Source organism: Electrophorus electricus, chromosome 16 (genome assembly GCF_013358815.1).
Source record: "Electrophorus electricus isolate fEleEle1 chromosome 16, fEleEle1.pri, whole genome shotgun sequence".
Classification (NCBI taxonomy): domain Eukaryota; kingdom Metazoa; phylum Chordata; class Actinopteri; order Gymnotiformes; family Gymnotidae; genus Electrophorus; species Electrophorus electricus.
Window position 1 is genome coordinate 2,773,730 of NC_049550.1, and position 13,278 is coordinate 2,787,007.

The 13,278-nt window shown below is 41.5% G+C and overlaps 1 protein-coding gene and 1 long non-coding RNA gene across 6 annotated transcripts in view; both read right to left on the reverse strand.

Moving 5' to 3' along the window:
* The window catches only part of LOC113579187 (receptor tyrosine-protein kinase erbB-4), a 165,441-nt gene that overhangs the window by 127,099 nt on the left and 25,064 nt on the right, over nucleotides 1-13,278 (reverse strand). The window lies entirely within an intron of this gene.
* The window catches only part of LOC113579188, a 39,920-nt gene that overhangs the window by 25,494 nt on the left and 1,148 nt on the right, over nucleotides 1-13,278 (reverse strand). The gene's annotated exons all lie outside the window — the stretch shown is intronic.

The window sequence follows — 13,278 nt, forward strand, 5'->3', positions numbered from 1 at the left end:
TGGGGACAAAGTGGATGAGAGAAGAAACCCTGGATTTCCTGCTGCCTGTCCCCATACCGCCTCCATGGAGTGGAGGCACCGGCTAGCGTGATTAGTCTCGAACATGAAGAAATGCCCTCCAAACATAATTACTATGGATCTCAGTGGTGCACCCTCTTGCCGAATTATTGTAATTGTTCAAGCTGTGATCAGCAAAAAGTAAGAAAAGAAATTTGAGTCGTATTCTCTGAGCGTGCGGCTGAGGGGTTTTATTAACATAAGGGCCATGTTCAATTAAGAAGAAAGTGTAAAAGAGGGCTTTGTAAGATTTCTTTCTTTCTCCTCTACATTATGCTCCGTGTAGCTTCTGGGGATTTTCAGGTCAGTGAATTTAGGTTTTAGTACTAAAACAGACTATTAAATGCCAGCTGCTTTCGATTTCCTGTGGTTCATTCTCTTAACGAATCACACGGTGTAATATTAGAGTGTCGGAAAAAGGCAAGCGAAGGCAGAAAACAGGCTTGAATTGACTTCTGTCGGACTGGGCTTGAGTGTGTGAGTTTGAATACTTTGCAAATATTTGTCCCAGACCACTGAAACAGCATGTACACTATTGCTGTCATGGGTAAATTCAACTGACAACTGTTTAGTGTAAAATTAGATTTAATACATGTGTAGAAAAATCCACCAACGTCTAAATAATTCCAGTGTCCCTCAGTGATGTCACTGCAGCCAATGTAGCTACAGCAGGAGTGCATTTATTACCGAGGAGGGAGCACTTGGTCCTAAACCCAGACACACACAGGCTTAAAGGAGAATTGGGCATCACTCGCCAGTATGCTAGCTCGAAGCTTAAAGCTTTTCCAGGGTCCTTCAGAGGTTTTTTTGTGGCTTGCAGACAGCAGAGGAGCAGGCATTTGTAAAATCAAAAACCAAAACAAAACTGAATATCACACACTCAATTCAACTTGTTTGTTTGTTTGTGTGTGTGTGTGTGTGTGTGTGTGTGTGTGTGTGTGTGTGTGTGTGTGTGTGTGTGTGTGAGAGTGTTTTCAGGAAAGACCTTGACAATAAACATTCACACACAGCATAAGAGCAAAATTATAGTTGCGTACACACACATACATAAAATCAATGTATAAACACAGATGGCCAAGAATGTAAACCAGAACACAGAAATACACACCTTCAGGCAATGTAAACAAGTATTTAGAGATTCTCTACACACACACACACACACACACACACACACACACACACACACACACAGAGAAAAGGGAAAAAAACAGGACTTTGTACCTGACTACTGGGAAATCATCACCTGGCATTCAACAGTTCTCTAAGCATAATGAACAGGCACTTGGACTTGCCGTCTTGTTTCCAAAGCTGACACTGGTAAACGTTCTGACTGACTTATCTGCTCACTACGGCTATCGACTTGGTCTTGTACCAATTACTCTTTCTTGTTAAAATTTCTCTTTTCAAAAATGGTGAAACGTGTCAGGCACAACTGACCATGGATGCTATACTTATGCAAAACCCCAATATGTACGTGATGTGGTGATTCGGTTTCGGACTGACCCACTGACTGCTGGAGTTACAGTGTAGATGACCAGCTCCAAGTTTTATTTAATTAAATTTTATACATAAATCTCACTGTGATTACACATATAAATAAAGAGAAAAGACAGCATTTTTTACGCTGCATTGCTAAGACAAGAGAGTATGAGAGTATTATAGATTCATCATTATGAAACTGTTTCCTGCAGTGGTATCATTATTCAAAAACCTGACCTTTTTATCTCTGTGACTGATCTACAAAGGTTCAGGCAGGAACTAAGAAATTAGCCAAAGGATCTTATCCCTGTTTTAACCTGAACTGTACCAAACTAAACATGCCTGAAACATGAGGTAACCCTTCTGGTCATAAAATACTCTATTTTTATTTTTTATTTTTTTAAACAGTAAAAACATTTTAGATTCACTCCCTCACCATGAAAAATGCAGAACGACATAATTGAAACATCATCTCTTTATATTTCTCCCTTCAGTGTCTCAATCAGATTTGAGCCGGTGATAAAGCTTTCAGCGGTTGCTGTCAACCCAAACAGGTGTTCGAGCAAAGCCGAATTAACAAGCCATTACAAACCATTAGAGAGTCATTATACAGTTGGGTAGATAAGCATGGCCTGGACCTCTGTTTAGCTCCTGTTTAACCCCCAGCAAAGTCCACCAATACCCTCACTGTTCTTCTCTTTCTCCATAATTATTTGAACATTATCTTTAAATTCAGTTTTAAACAAGAGCATGTTATAAGTCTATAAGCGAACAGAATGAGGTGCAGCATTTAATGAAGAAAGCTGTGTGCTTTCATAAACCCCTGTTAAGCTAATACAGTCACTAAAGTAATTTTGCGCAAAGAGGAGCTTATTTAAAAATGCTAGTGTGATTAACAATTGAAGAAAACTACTACAGAGCAGTTAGCATGATTGCACACCAGGGCTCAGCCTATAAACCACAGGACACAGCATATAAACACCAGGGTACAGAAACACACACATACACACAGACAAAGGCAATCAAGTTAAGATAATGTAGCTAACAATTAATGTAACTAATGTAACTGATACCCATGAGCCAATGATCCTTATTTGCTATTTTTGGGGTTTGCATTGTGCAAAACACAATCAGATGTTAACTGCCTTCTGTGCCAATCCTACTAAAAGGTGACTAAATTGTGCTGTAACATTTACAGCAAGACTGCTGTTCGCTCCAGTTTGATTCTCTGAGCAGAGATGGCACAGAACCCAGGAACAATGCATAGGAAATTAGTTGAGTTACTTGGTGAGCTTGCTAAATTTAGCTGCACCATTTGCTAATGCTAACCCGATTTAAATGTCACTATTTAAATTCATTCACAGAGTGTCAAGAAAAAAAAATGGAAAGACTGCCATTTGCAGGAAACACATTCCTTAGGTTTCATTTGTGATGTTGAGTGTTTGGTCTATGCTCTGGATTCACTAATGATTTCCATGTAAAGCTCTGATAGGTTACGTATCCTTGCTGCTTTCTATATAGGAACATTGGAAACTTGAGGAATGTCAGAAAACCACATCTACTTTCCACACAGCATTTGCAGCTAATAGTGTAGAATATTCAGTGATTAAATTCCCCATGGTGAGAGATGCCAGTAACAGGTCTACACAGACCTATAAAATTGCATTTCAGTGTGATTTCTAAATATCTGCGACTAACAACTCCAAGTCACCACTAGCTGTTATACTCACTTCTCTTACTCTATGATAAAAAAGGATTGCAGACAGGATTAAGTACTAAGTAATTATGCATTTCATATCTCTGCCTGTGTCTGCTAAACCATTGCACCTTGTTTGTAAGCTAATGCTTGTAAAGTAATTTGAGTACAATGTGAAACACTGATGTATACTTTAGTATATACCTGGTGTATGTCAGACTACTTGTAGTAGGATATTACCTATTACCGATTTCCTATGTCTGTCTGTCTGTCTATCTGTCTATCTATCTATCTATCTATCTATCTATCTATCTATCTATCTATCTATCTATCTAGACAGATTCTAATGTGGTACCATATTTTCTATGCATATAGTATTATATTCCTTAGTATCTTTCCATCTACATAATAATCTATCTGTCTTTTGTTCTATGTACACATACTGACATGGTCAGCTGTATGTATGAAGTTTGAGGGCATGTTCAGACCTATGCTTCCACACTGCTGTGGGTCATGTAAGGCAATGGCACGCCACGCCACACCCCAGCCACTTTTTCACATGCATCCACACTCTCAAAATAGCAGTGTATTGGGCAGACTATAGGTGAGATGGGGCTGGCAAATTGTGGGAGGCCTGTCACTAAAGAGCTACTAGGGTGCCAACAAATGAAAGTGGGCGCTTAGTGGCATTTGACTGGAGGAGGAATTTCAGATGGTCAGACACACAGAGCTTAACTGCAGCTGATTAGCTAAGCTCTCACTTCAAAGGATGCTGAATGGTTTTGGCAATGTCAGTTATTCTTTTGACTAATTTGCGCTCATGATGGGTAGTAGTTTTGGCAAACACTTTAGTGATTGTAAGCAAAAAATGAAGGGCCGTGTGTTCTGCTGCTTAAAAAGAGCAGATTTTGGAAAAGAAACAATCACTTTCTGCTGTTGTATCATCAAATACACAAGAGAGGATATATTTTGTTAGGAGTTTGAAGATAAAGTGTGTGCATGTTCCCAGTGGAAACCTGCAGTTCTGGCTAGTATATCACATCTCAGCAAGACTTGTGGTGTTTCTTGTGGGCTGTATCAGCCTCAGGACCACCATCCCTATACTCTCTCTGCTGCTCTAGTCCAGTTGGCACATCCACGAGGCTTTGAAAATGTTTAAATTATTCATCAATGCCTCATAAATCTCTTCCGGAGCTAAAGTCTTTAAGTAAGGAGAAAAAAAATGAAATTGAATAATTTATTCGGGCCAAACAGAGAACTATTTTAAGAATCTGTGGGGTTCTGGATGGGTTTATTTTGCAGTTGTATGTTAAGAAGAGAAAGTGGGTCCAACTAGCTTTCGTGGCAATGCCTGGCAGAGGTGTGAAAATGGCCAAGCCGTTCAAGCACTGCTCAACTTTTGACATGTATTCATGAAAAGCTTTCTTATGATGACAATAATACAAAATGATCTGGCTCCATGGGGAATCCTTGTTAATCACACATGTGCACGCACACACACAAACACACACACACACACACACACACACACACACGCACACACACTGTTGACTTCACTATCATATTAAATCTAAATATTACATTTATTTAATTTTAAATATTAAATCATATTAAATTATGGAAACAGAAATCTTGTTAGCTCCTAACAGAGTGAGACACTTATGAGACTTTAAAGCTAATTAATACACATGACCATCATGAAGCTGATGGGTTTTGAATTTAATTTCCTAAACTTGAATGATGGAGGAACATAAAAGCAATGACTTTATATAGATATACCATGTAGTATATAGTATATTACAAGATTAATATGTGTTTGAAGGGAACAGCTGTATTTCAGAAACCTGGCAGGGAGTTTTACCAGCTGTTGACTTCAGTGTCACCCTCATTCATCCAACTGAAGGCAACAGACCATAAAATAATACCACTGGCCACTGCAGTTGAACCCAGCCCTGGGAATTTGGCCTACTGTATCGGCCCTAAATGGCTTAGCCTTTCATCGGCATTCATAGCCATTTTGAAAGCTTTCCTTTATATTTCTGTCAGAGTTTAAAGTGATTATATATTGGACTTCACTCATTTATTTAGATTTTACCTTGGCACTCCACCACACTGCGTTTTAAACTTAAGTGATGAGTACCTGACACTTTTACCAAAAGCGACTTACAATTATGACTGAGTACAGTTTGAGCAATTGACAGTTAAGGGTCTTGCTCAGGGGCCCAACAGTGGAAACAGGGCAGCAGTGGGGCTTAAACTGTCAACTTTCTGTTCACTAGTCGAGTACCTTAACCACTGAGCTACTACTGTCCACTGAGTATAAGTTTAGCGTTCAAAAACTCTAAGATATTTACATTTATATTGGTCAGCTCTATCAGCAGTTTATCTCTTTAATACACAGTCACCCTTCTATGTTGCTCAGTGTTCAGTATTGTCCAGCTGTGTGTTGTTGTATCATTGGTATATGTGCACAAGAGCTTACAAAATGTCTGGAGTTACTGCTAGATGTCCAGTTTTCCAGCATTTGTTGCAGGCCAGTGAGTGGACACCTAGTACTAAACAACTATATCAGTTTTCAAGGCTGAATATGGCAGTTTTAGATTGTCCAAGTTGATCTCATAAATCCTACTGAGTATTAATTTCACCTGGACTGGAGGCCAGACACAAGACCGGAGACAAATAAACAGAAAAGAATCAAGCAGGAAATGAAAATGGTTACATTACAGTGCTGCAGCAGTATCGACAGGGAAGATACTGTGCACACTGACCGCAAAGGATCTGTGAATAAGTATTAAATCTGACTGTTTGTTTGAATATACATTTCTGAGCAATTTTATGCTTTGCTTTCTCTTTACAGTATTATGTGAGGATATTTATAGCTCAATTATATCTCGAAACTTTTAGTTCCCTCAAATGAGGGCCTATAAATGTGATTCCAGTCTGCTAAAGCTGCCAATCCGCACTTCAATCACTTTCATTTCATGTCTAATGCGTTGTATAGAGCCAAATCGAACACAAAAGAGAAAATGTCCAATTACTATCCAATTACTTATGGCCTGTGCAGTAGTTTAGAAACATGTTCTCTTGTTGCATACTGATAAAGGGTAAAAGCCCTGAGAAGCCAAATATGAACACGTGAGGTCACTGAATGGGTCTTTGAGATGTCTTTATGAACTCAAATATTTCTGTCATCACACATAGTTCTGTTCATCAGTGAGGCCACGAATAGTGTAATGAGGATATGGTGCACAGAGACTCTTACAGTTCAATCTAGGAGTGTTTATTTTTCAGATGTATTAGAAAACCTGTACTTGGAACAAAATGTTGCACACGACCAGCACTGGCTAGAAGCAGATGCACTAACCTGCATCATAGCTTACACCCTGATCTATGGTGCAGAGCTGAACATTAATTTTCATGAAATCTTATCTTTGGCCTGAATCAGGCCAGTACATCCAAGATAACTCAGTACATCCAGGATAACTCTTTTCAGACCCGCAGCTCATCGGGAACAAAAAGGGGAAACGCGGACCAATAGCTGAAATGTATCTTCGTGGACTGGAATACCACAAAGTACTTTTGGAGAACTCCACAGACACCCATCAGTAAAACCCTGAGTAATGAGCCCAATTATGAACTCTAATTAGGCCTCTAAATCACCACTCAACATGCAGAATGCAGATTTGATGGACTGAGCGTCAGTTACGAGGAGCTTCTGCCGAACGGGTACTCGTAAAAGAATTTACTGCTGCGGCTGGCAGCCTTTAAGGTGTGTAAATAAATCTGCAGAATATGTGCAGGACAGTCATATTTCCTGCAGTCCCAGAGGGCACATCCATCCGGCAGGGTTCAGCCCCTCTTCAATAGTGCTGAAGGAGCTCATTACACAGTATCATCTGATCAGTCAATAACCATCACTGTAGTCAATGATGCTTACACGATGTCAGCCAGCAAGGAGCTCCAACATCCAGCAGGGTCACAGCATGGCACTGTTAACATTCTCCACATGATTCAGAGGAGCAAGATTTGTTAGAACAGGGAGAACACAGCAAGGAGGGTGCCCCAAGGCTAAAATTTAGGCACTATAATTTTACCCAACTGAGTTTCTAAGCAGAAATTTAAGATAGCTGAAAGAAAAGCATAAGGCATTAGCGTAATGAGGGGGCTTGTGACACTGAAGGAACTAATACTGCAATTTTTTTTATAGGTGTGTGTCTAAGAGATATTTTAAAAAAACAAACATTTTCTTAAGAGAACTGATTGAACAACAGCTTATTTTTCTGTCTGGAATGATACAGAATTTTCAGCCATACCCAGTAGACAGCTGTCAAGAAGTGGCAAAACAGAATTATGCTCTTCTAAACCCAAACAACAGTTTGGGGAGATAGTGGTTTTAACAAAGAGCTCCCCTTCTTCCAACAACTTTTGCCAAGTTAGAAGGTTATACATCCTCATCTCTCTTTGAAAAATGACTGCCCTGCACTGCTGTCACTGGATCTAAGGGGATTTTCTTTTTTTTTGAGCCTACAAAGCCAAGCTAAGGAAAAGGATTGTCGCTTATCTACTTTTCTCAGTACTAAAGAGAAAGGGCACTTCACCTTAACACTTATCCGGTAGCTCAGTCACATATAGCCTAGTGCAAAATGTCAGTCATGGATCTTATTACTGTAGAAGAAACTTCCACTTTTACACATTTGTAAAAGTTGAAATTGACTTTAGATGTTCATCAATTTGGCCTTGACCATGACAGATTACTAAAGCTTGCCTATAAAGAAATGGCCAACTTCTCTTTCAGTTTAACTCCACCTAAATCTTCTGATGGAGACAGGCATCACAAAAGCTGTTTTATTTTCTTCTGAGTCATATGAGGAGGTTAAGCTGGTTCAACATTGTGAATGCAAGAGTCGGGGATGAGACAGGGCTGGTTTTCTAGCTAATGGAGAGGTCAGTATGGAAAGGCCTGCAGTTGCGGCTGAAGCCATCAGTCATTGATTTTGACCATCAGAAGATGCACATATTCCCATTCAGGAGAGAGACAGAAAAGCAATTTCAACAAATAATATTTGCTCCATGCTGCTGTAAATATAAAATGCGACACAGAAGGAACATGAGGGGATCTTCATAACTGGGGTGGCTGCCACTCTGCCACTCTGATGGCAGATGTTGCCGGACACTGGCTATCTACAGCACTAGCTTGTTTTGGTCCCTCGCCACCTCCCTCTCACAGCAACTATTTACTCAAATATGCACGCTCACGGACACATGCATGAATGCACGAACACACACACACACACACACACACACACACACACACACACACACACACACACAAACTCACATATGCACATTCATGTACTCTTAATCAGGCAACTTTCCTACACCTTCACAGCCATTTGAGTTGCCTTGGAAGGGTGCTAGCCATCACACTGTTAGACTGGCAGTTTACATCTCAGGATAAGCAGAAAGAAAACAATATACAAGCAAGCTTTAAATCACACAGGACAATTTACAACTACCTTACAACTAACAAACAACTTATTACTAATTTCTGGAACACAAATGCAATATAAATAATTTAAAAAAATCAACTGACAAAGCTGTCTAGATAAGCTTCTTTGCCATTAAATATATAATACACAGAGAAGGTGATATTTGGTGGACTGCTGTAGGTGCTCATGACGTGGTCAAACACATTTGTAACCAACTTGCGAGAGATCCTTTTATCTCTCTATCCACACTGACTCCTCTATTAATATCGCTCCATGGCCACTGCCTCGCCTCCTCTGACCTGGCTGCATTCCCATAAACACTACTTCGCCTCTCCTGCCCTGGGCTGCATTCCCAGAGTGCCTGGTTGCTTTTAACACCAGAGTTATGCCGTTAGCATCCAGCAAGGGAGGGAGCAGCAGCTGGGGTGACCTCACGGCCAATGAGACTTTAAAAACAAAAGGAACAGAGAGTAGGGAGAGGGAGAGAGACAAGACACAAAGAGAGGGAGAAGAGTGAGGGAAGGAAGAAAGAGTGGGTGAGGAAGTGAGAGAGGCAAAAAGAGACCCTTCTTTTAATTCAATGGATATAACAGAGGAATTGTTTAAAGAGAAACAGGAGAAAGAAACAGCCTAAAGAATATTGTGTGCCCAATTTATTTGTTCTGAACTTAAAAGCACTAAGAATTTTGCCTTCTGACAGCAACATAGTTCCATTTGTTATTGATGCATGAAAACAAACTTTGGACTAATTTGATCTGGTCCTCTGTATTTATTGAAAGCAGTATGCACTCCCATCCCTGTCTTACCCAACAGTTTGAAGTTGGTTTTTAAAGCAAGCAACAGATTAAATTGGTTTTTGAAGTAAGTAAATATGTAACATTTAGGGAGAACTTTCCCCTTAATTATGATTTGAACCTTAGCTGATCCTCTATGTGCAGACTTAATCTCTGTGGAGGGCATTCTGTGCACCAGGTCCGCTGCTTGTGTCCAACCACAATGACCGCGACTGGCCAGTAAGCAGGATTACCGCGGTAGGTGCTCCCAGGTCGTGACCTTGAATAGATTGCATTTATTGTTTGTTTTTGCTCTCCGCTGCTGGAGGTCAATGTTCTCCCCGATGTCGCCACCCCCCGGTCGCGGCCTGAATGCTTTCAGGGTCGAATGACGAACACAGATTCTCTGTCACCTGCTGCGGAATTGGATGATAAAGCGTCTGATGCAGCAAACCCCCAAGCAGCAAAAGCAATGGCTTTCATTAAGTGGGCTCGAAATGAACGGGTGCAGCTTTTCTTGGAGGCTGTGTAGGGGATTTTGGGAACATGTCTTTCAGAAAAGACATTGATCATGCGCAGCTTTTGATTGCTCACTTTGGGGTTTAACTAGCATAGTGTAAACAAGTAATACTGAAGCGAGAGAAGAACAGTTGCTCGAGTCTCCAAACAGCTTGAGAGAAAATGTGAATAGTAATCTCCCCTTTCTCTCTATGTCTCCCTCTATCTCTGCCTGTCCTGCATAGTAAGTGTACTTGGGTCCTGTACCCGATGAGTACCAGCAGGTGTGGGCTTGCATGGACCAAAAATATCTGACCGTGAACTACAGACCTCTTCCCGACAGTCAGTCATGACCAGCTCCTCTCTCATTAAGCGTCCTCCTTGCGGTCACACAGACATGGCCCCCATTAACCTTCAGCAGGTCCACACTAACCCTTTATTAAAGGTAAAGCTAAGTTTGTGCGACAATATTAAGCACATGAAAAGACCAAGGGATTTACCACACAACACACAGAAGCCACAGATTTATTCCTTCCAACATTCTTCTACACAGAGAGAGTGAGGCTGCTGGTCGAAAGAACTGTTTACAGCGTGTTTGGAACGTGCCTGTCACCATAACACACAAATGCATCCAGCCGTCATCCTTAATATGGGGGTTTGCCTTTAGACGTTGCCAAGACCAGAGCTGTCATCACCAGCCATGTCTAACTCTGATTCATCTTCATACTGGATGTCATTCATTCCACTCCTCTCCCTCCTACGCTCTTTATCTACCTCCTCTTTTTCTCCCTTCCTCTCCTCTCCCTTTTCTCCTCTCCTCTCTCTCCTCTTCTCCCCCCTTTTCTCTTCTCCCTTCTCTTCATGTTCTTTGCATGGTGTATCCAAACAATGTCTGTATTTTGCAGTACCTACCAAGTTTTACCCCGCCAGCTCGCATCTGTCGCAGCAGGTCAACCCCACATCTGTCACCTGCTATAGTCATTCCTGAGTGCTGCTCCCATAATTTCTTTGGGGGGTGGGGTGGGGGGTGGTCTAGTCTGAGCAGACTCTCAGCGCCTCAGTCTAGGACAGAGCTACTTAAGTTTCTATGCTGAAGGCTGAAACTTCAGAACAATAAGTGCCAGGGCACTTAAGAAAATTAAGCAAAGCAGACTGAGCAAAAGCAAAAGGGTGTAACAAAAAGAAGGAGAGATGGAAGCAGTGGGGGGAGAAAGCAATTATTAGACAGATAGATAGAGAGAGAGAGAGAGAGAGAGAGAGAGAGAGAGAGAGAGACACAAAGATAAAGAAAGAGTGAAAATGTCTGTCCTCTGAAATAGCACAAACAACCCAGACAAACTGCGAACAAGGCAAATGACTGCTGAAAGTGAAGGAGTTTTGGGCTTGCAGGCGGAAAATAGCCGTGCTGAGATCAGACACCTCCGGGATACCTCAAAGGGAGCTGCAGGGCAGAATTCTGGGAGAGCGAAATCAGACACGCTCCCACTGAACGAATGGAAGAGGTTGCCCATTGCTTGGTCCAAGAGGTGTTCTCTCTCTCTCTCTCTCTCTCTCTCTCTCTCTCTCTCTCTCACACACACACACACACACACACACACACATCTTTCAAGTATGTGTAATGGGTGCCATTTTCCCTGCGACTCTTATGGGAATTCAAGTTTGGACTCAGACAAACAGCCTTTTATTCCCTCTCTCTATCTTCCTCACTTTTACCATGAAGTACAACCCCAAGTACTAAAATCTGTAAATAACAAAGAACAAACATATATGGTCTTGCCTTAGTCATTCATTGGGAATCATGAAAACTATATCTCCTCTTTGGTGTCCTTCATTCTCTCTCTCTTTCTTTCTCTCTCACTCTCTTTCTCACTCAAGCAGACACACACATTCAAATGCACTCTCTCTGATCTTTTGGCTCTTAGATGATTACCTTCAAATGACTCAAGTCTGATGGCCTTGCCCTTTTCATACTATACCTGACTTTTACCTGCCACTGTTTCCTGGATTTCAAAATCCACAAATTAGCCTTTTCAGGCATTAGAGAGACAGTGCGAGAGGGAGATGGATGACAGATGGAAAGATTGAGACGGTATCTCGGTCCATGTCTATTATGCCCTTCCCCCTCTGATAGACTCAGCCCTCACTGACAAATTCTACTGCCAGAGCCTCATTTAAACCTATGGTAACCCTGGCCTTTGGATGGCACTTATCTGTGGGAGATACCAGGGCCAAACAAGGGCCTTCTGACTCATTAGGGCCAAGCGGAGTGGGTCCAGGCAGGGGGAAAAGTGCCTGAGGAGTTATGTGTCAAAACGCCAGAGCCGGAACACCGGCTGAAGACGCAGAGTGCACAGCAACATCTGGAATGTGACGCTGCCCATATGGCGGCTGAAGCTAGCCATGCATGGCCATGCACGAGAGACAGAAAAGCAAGAAGTGTATGGAAAAATAAAGATGAAAGAAAGAAATAAAATAAAAATAAGATGCTGCAAGAGCTGAACTCAGCAGGTTACCAAAGAGTGTTTGATAAGACTTTCACCACATATACTAACAGAAACAAAACATCAGTTGATAAGAAAACAAAATCAGTAATATGTAAACATGAATTATTTTCATCATGTTCAAAAAACCTAACATGGTTTCATATTTCATATTCGTTAAGAATGATGAAATGGTCAAATAACCGTGATTATCTGTATCACTGACATTGCTGCATGACCTGTGATTAAGAAGGACATTTTCTTACAGTCCTCATTAAAATTCATGACATCTTCACCCAGAGCAGTGTAAAATAAAACAATAGAGCTCGTCATTTTTGAAACTGCTTGACACCGCAGTATAGAAAGTTATTTGGGTCAATGTAATAATGGATGTGCCATTTTTGCATGGTGCCAGGTAGAATTACAACAGCCTAGCCGTATTGTAGTGCACCATAAAGCAATATGGGATCTCATCCCTTCCAGCTCTCTCTGAATGGGAGTTCAAGAAGTCCAGCCCGCAAGCACCTACACGATATTAAAGACTTCTGCCCTTAACCTGTCTATTGGATTGGGTCATGGTGTCGGCACCTACATCCCAAAGTCCCGAAGAGTGTAATTAAGTGTTGGATGAGGAAAGGAGAAGACAGGAGGCATAGTGAGGGAGAGGAAGAGGAGGAGGAGACATCCACCTCTTGACAGACAGCACTAAATTACCATGTCGCCCTGAGCTCCTGCGGCCGGAGGCTCTGGGACAGGGACAGAAGGTGACAGCCTGAAGAGAAAGGGGAGACATCTTTAACACTGAG